Below are 14,468 nucleotides of genomic sequence, written 5' to 3'. Positions count from 1 at the left end.
CATTACTGGTGTGTCAGCAAAACAGTGCAACCACTTTACAAGACACTTTAGGAGTTTCTTATAAAATTAAATATGTTTTTACCAAGTGATTCAGCATTAGCACTCATTGGTATTTATCCAAATGAGTTGAAAACTTATTTTCCGCACAAAATAGGTGTGGATAATAATGGATATTTGGGCCGGGCGCGGTGGCTCAAGCTTGTAATCCCAGCACTTTGGGAGGCCGAGACGGGTAGATCATGAGGTCAGGAGATCGAGACCATCCTGGCTCACATGGTGAAACCCCGTCTCTACTAAAAAATACAAAAAAAACTAGCCGGGTGAGGTGGCGGGCGCCTGTAGTCCCAGCTGCTGGGGAGGCTGAGGCAGGAGAATGGCGTGGACCCAGGAGGCGGAGCTTGCAGTGAGCTGAGATCCGGCCACTGCACTCCAGACTGGGAGACAGAGCGAGACTCCGTCTCAAAAAAAAAAAAAAAAAAAAAAAAAAAGGATATTTGGATATTTATGACAACTGTTTTCATACCTGCTAAAATGGGGGAGCAACCAAGATGTCTTCCAGTAAATGAATACACTACAAAACATTTAAAATACGTAATATTTTTCTACAGTAAAAAGGAATGAGCTCTCGAGCCATGAAAAGAGGTAGAGAGATCTTAAATGTGTATTTCTAAATGAAAGGAGCCAATCTGAAAAGGCTATATACAGTATAATTCCAACTATATGACATTCTGGAAAAGGTAAAAGTATGGAGACAGTAGAAAGATTAATTACTGCCAACTCTTGGGGCAGGGAGACGTGAATGGTGGATCTCAGAGGTCTTTTACTCTATATGATACTATAATGATAGATACATACATGCCGTTATATATTTGTACAAATTTACAGAATGTACAACCCCAAGACTGTACCCTAATGAAAACTAGGAACTTTGGTTGATTATTTTGGGTCAGTGTAGGTTCATCAGTAGTAACAAATGCACTGCTGAGGGGATGATGATGATAGGAGAGAATATGCATGTGTAGAGACAGGGAGTATTTGGGAAATCACTTTACCAACTGTTTGTTTTTCTATAAACCAAAAATTGCTCTAAAAAGTAAACTCTATTATAAAATCAATCTTTATCTGTTTCATTGCATCAAAAGTCACATATAAATTTATCTTCAAGAATTTGAGATACAATAATAAACTATGTGCTATAAAGTATTTGAAACAATGTATTAGCTTTCAAATCACTTTACTCATAGTGTCCTGATATTTTTCTTGAGATAAAATCTCCTTAACAGGGCATGCGAGACCATTAATAAGCAGATTTCTGTATATTTGTGACAACTTACGGTGCGCCGTATTGACATCCTTTCATTCTCTCAATTGTGTTGTTATCACATTGGCTTGGGATTCTTGTTACATGATGTGTTTTGACTTAGAAGACTTATACAAAAAATATTCTTGCCAACTCATTATAACTTTTCCATCTCGTAGCTTAGGCATCTAGTGTAAATGCTCATCTCATGTGATCTGAGAGCACTGTACATTCCTTATATTACACAGTATTAATTTGGGGACTTAACTAGCTACAGAATATGAGATTTATGAGAGTACAGTGCACATGTACCCTAGAACATAAAGTATAATGAAAAATACAAAAAAAAAAAAAAAAAAAAAAAGATCTTATGACCGTAGGACTAACACTTAGAGTAGTGCCTGGCAAGAAAAAGGATTGATTCAAAAGAGGAGAAAGTTTTCAGCATTATTTAATCCCTATAGACAGTACCTTTTCACTATATTCCAGAAGATAAATGCAGTTAAATCTATGGTCATGGTTTCAATAAGTAATTTAAGCCAGTTTCAGAATTTACCAGTTAATGGCTTGGATAATTTTTAGTTTGTTTTATTTCTTCCTTTTGTTTGTTTAAGCTTACTAAGAGCATTTTAACAGGGGCATTAATAAAATATAAACAACCTTTAAGCAGCACTGGCATTAGTTCTCCTTTTAGATTCTCTAGTTTGAGAGAACATCCGACATATGATTTTAGGCAATATTAGCTAGATACCCATCTGAATTGAGTTAGAACTAAACTATAATTAGAACTGTCTTGGTTATGAATTAATTATTGTGATAATAGTACTTTTATCTAAATATTTAGTTATGGAGATGGACAATGTAACAAAAGATTCTGTGTGATATTTTATAACTTAATATTACAGTGTATTTAAGTGAATATTTGATGATTCATGACAAATTTCAGGCTTTAGGTACCCAAACTAAAAAGTCCTTCTTTTCATAAACCTAAGGGAACTGAGCTACACAATTTTCAACATATTTCTCCCTAATGGACTTTGACTTTCAATGATTACTCTTAAAAAAAAAAAATCTTAACTCTTTAAGTATTTTATGTTCTGTAGACCTTCTTATGAAGTAAAAATAGTAATTATGTGATTGTATTACTCACACTGATATGTGTTGTTGTCTCTCTTTATATCTCCTTCCTATACTTCTATACTTTTACATCTTCTTCCTATACTTTATATCTCCTTCCTATACTTCCTATTCTATTCCCCATAGCAACACCCTGCAAAGATTAAATTCTAGAGGAGTATAACCAAAAGATTGGGGCTTCTTTCTTCTTTCCAGCCCAACTCACAAGGCATGAATCAACCTCAAGTACAGTATAGTGGGAATATTGGGCATCACAATATTTACCCCAATTTATACTTTTATAAATTTTTAACTATTTATACCTGATATAACATTATATATAAAATGTTCATTTTTCACTCTCTATTTAACAAACATATATATCATTCCAGATACTGTTCTAAAAACTGAAAAATTATTAATGAATTTAACAGATATAACCTTTTCTCCCTAGGTAAATCTTATAGTCTACAGTACAACAAAAACACCGAGGAAAGTAATTAATGTAAAATCTCAACTTCAATGTGATGAAATATATCTTAAAACTTCTAATTACAAAAGAAAGAATAAAATAAATTAAATTTTACACAAATTTAATCTTTCATTCTTGAGTTTTAGGGATAAGTGGAAATGCAGTAAAACTGTCAAAATTAGACTTAAACGTTTCTGAAAACATGGCTTGTCATTGAGTTAGAATTTTTAATTTAATCTCAATATTTTAAATAAATTCTGCAACTGATAAAAACAAGCTTACTTCTCTTTAAATTTGATGTAACTCAAAATGTTAAGATAGTTATATTTGGTTGCTACATAACAATAATAAGTTCAAGAATAATAGCTTATCATCTAGCTAGAAGCTTTACACCTAACCTCATTGATCATCTAAGACAGCAATAGAAGAAAATTAGTTTAGATCTCTAGTCATAGCTTTCAGAACTAATATTTAACTTTATTATTGCAATTCTCTGCTGGGTAGACTTTACATTTGTGCAATCCATTTGATTTAAACTCCAGTTGCCAAGTGCCTCGTTCCAAACTACATAACTCTAAATCCTTTACTCCCATTGCACATGCTTTTAGATTCCTTTACTTGTTTCTGATATGCTCTTCAAATGGTTCTGGAAAGGACTATATTTGTTATTATATTAGTATTGTTCTTGAATAAAGCTGTTATAGTAAGTGCTTCATAAAATACATGATTGTCTTAACAATAAGAAATTAAAACTTATTGGCCTGTTATTGCAAAGGATGATAAAAGTTACAGCCAGGCAGTGGAAAAAAGAATATTGACATTTTATGCCATTCTTTTTGCGAGATTCTTAAATAATATGGGAATCCCTGAAAGCCATTTATCTTGTTTTATATGAAATTTAATTTTTCTAAAATAGTTTGTAAGATTATTTCATATATTTTGGTAGCAATAGCTAAGTATGCAGCAAGGCATACTTTATTTGTTGAATACAATTAATTGTTGAATAAAATTATCACTTTGAAATTCACGTAAAGGGCTTCAGGCCTGGAGAACTCACTGAACTTGGCGATAATCTCTTAAAATCCTCCAGTAAGATGTGCCAGATACCTGCAAGAGTCTGGAAAGTGGATACCATAATCTAGATCTTACTAATATTGATTCGGATACATACAAAATTCACCTTTTGCCCTGATGCTTCTTTGAGTGAGAAAATAAACATGGAACACTAATATTTTAAATATATGTATTTTTTAAATAAAATCCACAAATAATCCGATCACTAGAACATTCTATTGGGTCCTCAATTAAAAAAAAAAAAAAGCCTGCATGGCTGGAAATCAGGAATAATTATTCTTCACTATGTAAGGATAATTTTGAGGATGAAACAATTCAGGCATTTTCATGCAGTGACTGGATAATCTATAATTATTTGTTATCTATAAAAACTGCTAGAAGGAACCTGTGGAATAAATTTATTTAGAAAGTGTTGTAATAATTTAATGTGGTTATTTGAAAACCCAACCACTCTATATCAAATCAGAAATTTGAAATGTATATTTACTTTGTCATATTTGCTTATATCTAAAACCATATTAATCTTTTAAAAGATTAATATTTTTAAATTATTCTTTAAGTTCTGGGGTACATGTGCAGAATGTGCAGGTTTGTTACATAGGTATATACATACCACGGTAGTTTGCTGCACCCATCAACCCGTCATCTACATTAGATATTTCTCCTAATGCTATCCCTCCCTCAACCCCACACCCCGCGATAGGCCCCAGTGTGTGTTTCCCTCCCTGTGTCCATGTGTTCTCATTGTTCAACTCCCACTTATGAGTGAGAACATGTGGTGTTTGGTTTTCTGTTCTTGTGTTAGTTTGCTGAGAACGATGGTTTCCAGCTTCATCCATGTCCTTCCAAAGGACATGAACTCTTCCTTTTTATGGCTAATCTTTTAAAAACAGACCACAACAACAATATACAAAACCTCTTTTATACTTTTCTAATATTATATTTTACGCTTGTTCTTTCTGAACTGCCTACTCTTTCAATAGGCCTAGAATTATTTCTAATATTGCACATCTTTTTCTTTTTCTCCCATTTCTCCATATTTTAGAATTAAACTATTAAAATTAATATACTATCTAAAATTAGTGAAGAGCTTTAATAAGCAACTTCAAATTAACTGTTGACAGGTTTCTATCAGTTCAGCAATGGTTTAGCACAGTGAGGAGCACAGATTCTGGGTCAGATTGCTTTGGTTTTAATTCTGACTCCATCAGTTAATAGCTGTGAGATCCAGTGCAAATCATTTATACTTTTTAAGCTTCAATTCTCTCATCTTTAAAATGAGGGTAATAATACTTAATTCAAAGGGTTTTTGAAGAATAAGTGCAATAATGTGTGAGAAGTATTCTGTACAGTACAAGACTAACATGTAAGTATTTAACACTTGTGAGCAATTATTGCCATTAGTTATTATTCAATACAGAGGTAACAATGAGAAAAACACAGAGAAATTTTCTCCATTCTATTAGTGACTAAGTCCCATAGGTAATTTTATGTCCCTCATATATATAAATTTATTGAGCAGAGTAATTTCAAAATACTCCACTGTTAACCATATGCATCAAACACTGAACATTAGTCATATAATGAACTTTTAAATTTTAACATGTTAGTATAATTCTATATTGTCACTAGCATTTTTTTTTTTTCATTTTAAGAAAGAAACTGCTTTTGTCCATTCCTGCTGGTGGAGCTCTAATTTTTATGGTTCTATTATCTCCATAATTTAAATGAATATATAAAATGAATCAGGGTAAAAATGTGGGAAGCAAAACTGGTATTGATGGGTTACTTACTATGTGTGAGTCGCTGTATTAAGTCATTAGCCTATATTAATTCAATGAACATGAAAATACCACCCAGGAGTTATTGCCATCATCCCCATGTCACAGATAAAGAAAATGAAGCTTAGACTAGATAAGTAATTAATTCGCAGTCGCAGACTGGCACCATACTTCTTTTCATGACAAAGGTTTGCTATTTGAATGTTACAACATAGTTGAGATTCACAAGGGTCTGAATATTTTTATAATTTGTATATTAACTTTGTGGAAATGATAATAACAAAGTACATATAAAAATAGATTTTTGTAAACTTTTGGAACATAATTTAGCTTCTGATGTGATGGATTTTAATTACTTATTTTAGAAATTGGCATTTTTTTTCCTGTGAAGAGTCAGGAAGCAAATATTTCAGGTTTTCCAACCCATACAATTCTATCACGTATTCTTCTTCAATTTTGTTTTCTTTCGTTGTTTATACAGTGGTTTAAAGATGTCTTTAGTTCTTAGGCCAGATTTAAAGAAGCTGCTGGCTGGATATAACCTGTGGGATGTAACTTGTGTGTTGTTGACTCCTGGTCCAGAACAAAAATAATTGTTCATCTTTTATTGTTATGCAAGTATTTGGACAAATAAGCACATGTATGAGACCACATACAGTAGAAATATAAACTAACATGACAAAGTTTTAACAATATTTTATTATTAAAATAAAAGTAAATTCAGATATACATTATGTACATTGTTTTGTGTAAAGCAAATGACTAAAATATGGCTTATAATTGTGCCCTATACAAGGGACATTGTTCTTCTGGACATAATGTTTTTGAACAAAAGTCTCATAGAGTTCTCAATTGATGTCACAGCATGAAAAGAATCTTGTCTTCATATTGTGTCACATTGCTTTTGCCAAATAATTTTTGCTTTAAGGATTATTACAAATTAGTGGTAAATAAAGTTTTTTAACTATATAGAAACAATGTTAACAATATTTCCCTTCATATTGTTTTGTGTTAACATATAATTAAAATAAAAATTTAATAAATTACTTAATGTACTTAACTGTCCCAAAATTTGGAGAGGATTCTATGTTTCTTTTAAAGAAATAATGCCAATTTAATGACCTTTATTTATTTCTTTTGTCTGATTGCTTTGACTATGACTTCCAGTATTATGCTGAATAAAAGTAGTGAAAGTGGGCATCCTTGTCTTGTTCCAGTTTTCAGGGGAAGTGCTTCATCTTTTCCCCACTCAATATAATGTTGGCTGTGGGTTTGTCATAGATGGTTTTAATTACCTTAAGCTGTGTTCCTTCTATGCTGATTTTGCTGAGGGTTGTAATCCTAAAGGGATGCTGGATTTTGTCAAATACTTTTTCTGTGTCTATAGAGATTATCATATAATTTTTGTTTTTAATTATGTTTGTGTGGTATATCACATTTATTGACTTGCTTATGTTAAACCGACACCGCCTCCTTGGTATGAGACCCACTTGATCATGGTGTATTATCTTTTTGATATACTGTTGAATTGAGATAGTATTCTGTTAGGGATTTTTGCATCATGTTCATCAGGGATATTGGTCTGTAGTTTTTTGTTGTTGTTATGTACTTTTCTGGTTTTGGTATTAGAGCAATATTCACTTCATAGAAGGATTTAGGGAGCATTCCCTCTTATTATGCAGATATCTTTAGGGTAAAAATAACATAAGATTTTTTATTACATTCATTTTATGTAAGATTAAAATAAAATATAGTCAGGGTAAAATCACTTCTAAAACACAAAGTAAAATGTGATTTTAAAAATAATATAATATATATAGTAATGCTTACGTACTAGTTTTTAAATATATTTTTATATGTTTCCACGAAGACTTGCCTCTTTAAAATTCTGCTTGTGTTTTCATGGAAGATTTTTGAGTAATCTTTTCATACTGTGATATTAATTCTTTATGCATCTTATAGATAACAAGCAGTTATTTAGAGTATAATTAATTTGTCATCTGATTTCAGTTTGTTCTTCCATACAGAAAAATATAATTAATAATATATTATTTTATGGTTTTTGTGTTTTCTGTTTTCCTTAATCAGACCTTTTTCACTAGAACCAGTTACATTCATTTTTCTTAATTTTTCTAATATGTTATAGTTTTATTTTCAATAACTATATCTAAAAATGAACAGAAATTATTTATTTTGTATACAGTGTATTTGAGAGTACACCTTTGATTTTTCTTTCTCATAATTTCATCAATTATAGCTAAATAAATTAACCATTATTCCTTATTGATGGCACCATCTTTTCTCAATTCTATTTATTACTATTATAATGCTAGTTTGTTTCATTATACTAATTTTATTTTGAGTCTTCAATAGTTTGTGGGTATTTTTTTCAAAAGCCAATTAAAATTCTAAGATGTGTATTTTTTTTTTGATCTTATGAGTCACTTGCAACAATTTCAAGAAACCACTCATGAATTATCATTGTCATTTCAGTAAATTCCTATATTTATTTAACAGAATTGATATTTCTAAATTGCCTTCAAAACCACAAAAATTGCACACCTCTCAGTATAACTCAGATACATTTATTTACTTAATAATTTTGTTGCTCTATTCGTACGGGCCCTCTATGTTTTCTATATTTTTTTTTAGGGATTTTTATTTTTGCCAGCATTGTAAATGAAGTTTTAAAATGATCTCTAATTGTTGTTGCTGCCTTAAAATGGAATGCTTAGAATTCTATTATAGAGCACTAAAATAGAAAAGAATGTGCTATGGAAAATGTTCTTTTCTTGTTTTCCAGAATTAGCTAGTACAACACAAAACTGAATTTAAAGACATAGACAGTACTTGACATTCTGAAGAGAGCTCATCCATGGGGGGCCATCCTCTTTAGGACATATGAAATGTACCCTAACTGGCTCTAACCATCAGCATCCTTGTGGATTTCAGTTAAATTATAGCCAAAATAATATTTTCTCTAATTTTGATCCTATCGAATTTATTATTTTCACCATTACTAATTAATTTTGGCTAGGAGAATGCATTTTGTTATATTTAATTTTTTAATTTCCTGTTCACTAGAGATGGAAATTAGGAATAGCTACCAAATATTATTGTGTGATCTGTCAGCATCTAGAAGTAAACGGTTTTGTATATATTTTAATTTGTTCATTTAAAGTTCATATTGATGTATTTCCCTAATTGACCAAGTCTTACCCTGCTAAAATAAACATTACTCAATCATAATGCATATTTCAAAAGATACTTAAATTTTATTTTATTTGGTTATGTTTTCTCTAGATTTATTGTATCTAAGACAATTTTGATCAATATATAATTTTTAGATGTTTTGTGTTACAGGTAATATAATTTGATTTTTACATATGCTCAAAAATAATATTTTTACATCAATAGATGAAAAAATAAAGGGTGTTAATTATAGCAATAATTTTTACATTAGCAATAAAGAGGTCTTGAGGTGCAATATTACATTAATCTAAAGAAGGAACTATGTATTTCAAACATGTTATGACTGACTTGTATTCCCCATTCTAATTTTTTTTTAGGTTGAAGTATTAACTTTTAGTAGCTGATAATATGATTGTATTTGGAGATAGAGTGTTTAAAGCAGTAATTAAGTTTAAATGAGGTCATTAGAGTGGGATCTAATCCAATATAACTAGTTTCCTAATAAAGTGAAAGATTAGAACACACAAAAAGGAAGACCTTATGAAGGAACAGGAAGAGGACAAAGATCCACACACAAACCAAAATGAGAGGGCTCAGAGAAAAACCAACCCTGCTGACACTTTGTTCTCTTCTACTGTCCAGAATTGTGAAAAAATAAATTTTACTGTTGAAGCCACTCAGTGGCTTTGTTGCAGCAACCCTGGTAAACTAATACAATATAATATCTGTTTATTTAATGAAATGTAGATACAGTCAAATCTCCTGGAAATGTTTGGTTTATTTTTGAAGAAAATATTTTATATTAGAATAAAGATCAGGGTTACATAAAAAATAAATGCAGCGCAGGAAACCCTAGGAAAACTATAAGCAGTGTTCACTTTTGTAATAATGTGCCTACTTTAATGGTTTTATTTTGGATTATCTGAGTGTTTTAGCCAAACAAAAACATACTGAAAATCATACTCAACATGTAAGCTGTAATAACGTATCTTAATTCCATGTGCTGAACCACAACTTGCCGAGACTCAATTGGAAATAAACACAGTTCTGTAAACTAAAGAATTTCAATGTCCTCACCACATTTTGGTAGAAAAGTAAGGCAAAAGTATGTTCATCTTTTTTGAAGAATGCTTGTTATTTCTTTTTCATGTTTTCCTTTGCTTTTTCATTGAAAATGTCACCAACCCATTTTTCTCTCACAAATTGGCCATACTTGCTAAGTTGAAACTGTACAGTTACCTCTGTGTAACTATTCTGAATGTCCTCTACATACTGCTAAGACAATGGCTTTTTATTTCTCAAACTAGCAATTTAGAGGAAGGGAGTATATCACATGGGGTATACGAAGCCACCAGGGTGAGAAGCCCTGGTTTCTAGAGTTAACTTTAATGTAACGAGTTGTTACATTAACGCTCAGGACTTGGTTCCTTTAAGAAAAACACTAATTATCTCTTGAGCCTGTTCTTATTATTTACTTTCTTTAGGAGACAAAAGATAATCACAGTTTGGAAAATATGGCTTATACTTTGAAAACTAGAATAGCAATTCAGGAAAGATGTCTGTAGCTAACATGGAAGATAACAACTTTAAGCTTATATTGTTGCTTATATTTTTTACAGAATGCAGGGCAAAGATCTTGTCTTTTATATCTTGTCTTCTTAACTGAACTTTACACAGTGGTTTGCACATTGTAATTGCCCAATAAATATTTACAGAATTAAATTGAAAATTTTGTCACTTAAATGGCTCTTCTTGACACATTCTGGCCAGTAGTGAGTTTAATAAACTGAACATTACCTAGAGTATAAATGTTGTACATGGCATTTCAACCTTAAAATCAATTTGACATATTTAAATATTCTTTCTAGAATTGTGTCAACATTGTAACATTTTTATTAACAATTCATCATATGACATCTGTGAAAGATTATGTTGATCACCTAAAGGAAACTGAATCAGGAATTACCCATTCTCTGAACCACTTTGGTTCAGAGAATAATTGAGCAGTTAATTGTTTTAATCCTGTCAAGCCATATAGAACTTATTCTTAAACAATTAAAAAAACTTAAAATGTATTTAGATCTTATGTTCAATTGAACATCAAAATCTACTGAAAACATAGCTTATGACTTGGTTGTTCAGACGTAAGTGGAAGATGTTAAATAGCAATAATTTAGCAAGGTGTGTAATTCTATGCATGCCTATTTATTTTGTGTTTTTTGTGGAACTGACTTCTAGCATTTGATTTGTATATATATTTAAGTTTAAATACACATTTATCAATCTGAAATAGATAAGAAAATGTTTACATATTTATTTTGTGAATTTCTGTATTAATTTTCATTAAGAAAAAGAGCTGTTCTATCTTACTTTGCTCTAATAAAATTAAATAATGAGATCTAAAAAATGACATTAATTTTTATCTATTCTGTCAGTGATTCTCAACTAGTAGGAGGGGCTTATTCAAGATCATCTCATCAAAATAATGTAAAGGGACTTTTGTTCCCTTTAAATTGTACAAAGGTAGTTATATCTTTTCTCCACTCCACCAGGCAAAAAATGAAACAGGTAAATTGTTGCAAACTGAATCTTGTCTCAAAAGCCTCCAGTACTTAAAACAGAACATTTCTTTGGGGAGGCACTGGCTCGAGACCTCCAGAAGTTTCCCACCGGAGACCTAGACTACGTGTTGCTCCAGTATGTCGATGACCTTCTGTTGGGACACCCCATGGCACTCGGGTGAGCCAAGGGAACAGATGCCCTACTCCAGCACCTGGAGGACTGTGGGTATAAGGTGTCCAAGAAAAACCTCAGATCTGCCGACAGCAGGTACTTTACCTGGGATTTACTATCCGACAGGGGGAGCGCAGCCTGGGATCAGAAAGAAAGCAGGTCTTTTGCAAAAGAAGTTACTCTTTCTTTCTTGTAACTTCAACTTCTTTTTTCTCTCAACCAGCTCCCTCCACATAAGTATCTCACTTATGGCAAAATATGACCCCCTTTTGATTCTTCATCATGACCCATCTGGTTACCCACAGCTCACTCCAGAGGGTAAGTCTTTCTGTGTTGCTCAATTTAAATTATCCATAGATAGAAATTGGTGGTCTTGTCTTCTTACATGTCACAGGTTATTAGAATATCTATGGATTATTTGCCTCAGGGCTAGGTCTTTATCTAGAGAGAGGTTTATATGGCACAAGGACTGCCTTTTCAAGAGGCTTGGGACAGGGCACATGCCACAAAGTACATCTTTTGAAAATAAAGTATATTGTGTTTGATCAGCAAATATTTACGGAGTGCCTAACACATATAATAAGATCTGCTTGGTAATAAGTAAACAAAAGATATAATATAAAGTCTCCACTGTAAGAATATAGCATAATTAGGAGGACTGAATGCATGTATAAAACCATGGATACATACATGCCTATATATATATATACACACACACACACATAATGTGGTGCCTAAGGGGTTCCCTATGTGGAAGTAAAAAAATGTGTCATTATGTACAATTTGTGTTAATGGAAGACATATTTGAAGTAATATGACAACTTATACTTTATTAATCAAAGATAATTTTTGAATCCTTTTTCTTCAAATATGTCCTTCCTGACCACTAAATCATTCTATTATAAAGACAAAATACATATGTGTGTTCATTGCAGCACTATTCACAATAGCAAAGACATGGAATCAACCTAAATGCCCATTTTTTTGGCTGAATACTATTTTACTTTTTCTATAGTAACTTCTTTTTTTAATTTTTTTTTTATTATTAGACTTTAAGTTATAGGGTACATGTGCACAACATGTAGGTTTGTTACGTATGTATACAAGTGCCATGTTGGTGTGCTGCACCCATTAACTCGTCATTTACATAAGGTATATCTCCTAATGCTATCCCTCCCCCCTCCCCCCTCCCCACAATAGGACCCGGTATGTGATGTTCCCCTTCCTGTGTCCAAGTGATCTCGTTGTTCAATTCTCACCTATGAGTGAGAACATGCGGTATTTGGTTTTCTGTTCTTACGATAGTTTGCTGAGAATGATGGTTTCCAGCTGCATCCATGTCCCTACAAAGGACACAAACTCATCCTTTTTTATGGTTGCATAGTATTCTATGGTGTATATGTGCCACATTTTCTTAATCCAGTCTGTCACTGATGGACATTTGGGTTGATTCCAAGTCTTTGCTATTGTAAATAATGCCATTGTAAACATACGTGTGCATGTGTCTTTATAGCAGCATGACTTATAATCCTTTGAGTATATCCCCAGTAATGGGATGACTGGGTCAAATGGTATTTCTAGTTCTAGATCCTTGAGGAATCGTCACACTGTTTTCCACAATGGTTGAACTAGTTTACAGTCCCACCAACAGTGTAAAAGTGTTCCTATTTCTCCACATTCTCTCCAGCAGCTGCTGTTTCCTGATTTTTTAATGATCGCCATTCTAACTGGTGTGAGATGGTATCTCATTGTGGTTTTGATTTGCATTTTTTCTATACATTTCTAGCATGCCTCTTTGAGTTTTATTAGTTTATATTAATTAATTTATTAAGAGAATGCTCCTAGGGACATTACATGATATTCACACACCAGAACTAATTATCTAAAATAAATCAGTGATTTCCAAAGGATTTTTATTTTATGCTACCAAAGAGGAATTCTAGAAAAGTGCAGAAGACATTAAAGAAAATGTGAAATACTATGCAACCATGAAAAAGAACAGTATCACGTCCTTTGCAGGGACATGGATAGAACTAGAGACCATTATCCTTAGCAAACTAACACAAGAGAAGAAAACCAAGAAAATCAAATACCACGTGTTCTCACATGTAAGCGGGAGCTAAATAATGAGAACACATGAACACATAGAGGGGAACAACATGAACTGGTGCATATCAGAGGGCAGAGGGTGAGAGGAGAGAGTAATAAATAACTATTGAGTACGAGGCTTAATACTTAGGTGATGAAATAATCTGTACAACAAACCCCCATGACACTAGTTTACCTATGTAACAAACCTGCACTTATATCCCTGAACTTAAAAGTGTCAGAACAACAACAGTAACAGCAACAAAGTGATTTAACTATTTGATTCAGAGTGGTTGATGGAGCAGAGGCTTTGACCAGTCTCTAAAATGAATCATTTTCATATAGGACTCCCATTTCTCTATCTCATATAACATTCTCATGAATTGTTTACTTAAACTGTAATCTAATGTTGTACTTACCGGTTTTTAAGTTTTCTATCAGTATCTTTTACTTCTTAATAAGGAATATACACTGTGCTTCTTGTTAGTTCTCATAACAACCAGCAGAGCACTATGAACCCCAAGTTTGCATGCAGTCAATATTTAAGTATTTTCTGATTTGCTCAATTTACCACAGATACAAAAAATGCCCTTAAAATAGATGAAGCTTGAAAAAATGTATTCTATCTTTACATTTTCAAAATTTACTTACCTATGTAATTTATATGAAACACTAACAAAAAAGTTTAATTACTTGTAATAAATCTAACATC

This window comes from Macaca nemestrina, chromosome 5, assembly GCF_043159975.1.
Source record: "Macaca nemestrina isolate mMacNem1 chromosome 5, mMacNem.hap1, whole genome shotgun sequence".
NCBI classification, from domain to species: domain Eukaryota; kingdom Metazoa; phylum Chordata; class Mammalia; order Primates; family Cercopithecidae; genus Macaca; species Macaca nemestrina.
Note: the sequence above shows the minus strand (reverse complement) of the source record.